This window comes from Chrysochloris asiatica, unplaced genomic scaffold, assembly GCF_000296735.1.
Source record: "Chrysochloris asiatica unplaced genomic scaffold, ChrAsi1.0 scaffold00068, whole genome shotgun sequence".
In the NCBI taxonomy this organism is placed as follows: Eukaryota; Metazoa; Chordata; class Mammalia; order Afrosoricida; family Chrysochloridae; genus Chrysochloris; species Chrysochloris asiatica.
The window spans coordinates 14,013,631-14,014,463 of record NW_006408586.1 but is presented as its reverse complement, the minus strand read 5'-3'; positions in this window follow the sequence as shown (position 1 = coordinate 14,014,463).

The window sequence follows — 833 nt, the reverse complement described above, 5'->3', positions numbered from 1 at the left end:
ACAAGATCAACATACAAAAATCAGTTGGATTCCTCTATACTAATAATGACAGCTCTGAAAAGGAGATTAGAAAATAATATCATGTACAACAGCCACCCAAAGGATGAAATATTTAGGAAAAATCTAACCAGAAAAACCAGAGATCTATACGCCACAAACTATAAAACACTAAAAAACTAAAAAAGATTTACAAAAATAAAAGAATAGATCATACTCTTGAATGGGAAGACTTGACATTGTGAAAAATGTCAATCCTACCCAAAGTAATCTATAGATATAATGCAATCTCAATACAAATATTTAACACTTTGTAAAGAGATTTAAAAACAAACAAACAAACAAACAAACAAACTACTACAAATATTGTTTGGAAGTGAAAGAGTCCTCAGATAAGCAAGCACTGCTTAAGAAGAAGAACAAAGCTGTAGGTGTCTCACTCCCTGATTTCAAACTTTACTATATGGCTACTTTGGTCAATGCAGCCTGGTATTGATACAATGAAAGATATCAATGAAACAGAATTGAGATCGTAGGAGTTATTCCATCCACATACAGTCAACTGATCTTTGACAAAGGGCTAAAATACATTGAAGGCATGGAGATAACCTCTTCAGCAGACACTGGTGAAATTGGAAATTAATTTGCAAAAGAATGAAACATTAACTCACACTATATACAAAAACTAACACAGCAAAGATATAAAGAACTATGCACGTCATCAATGAAGAAATAGGGGTAAATTTAAGGGCCCTAAGTGCACAAAAAAACTATCAAACACTGAAAAATTAGCACAAACACTAGAAGACAAAACAGATGACTGTGACATATTAAAA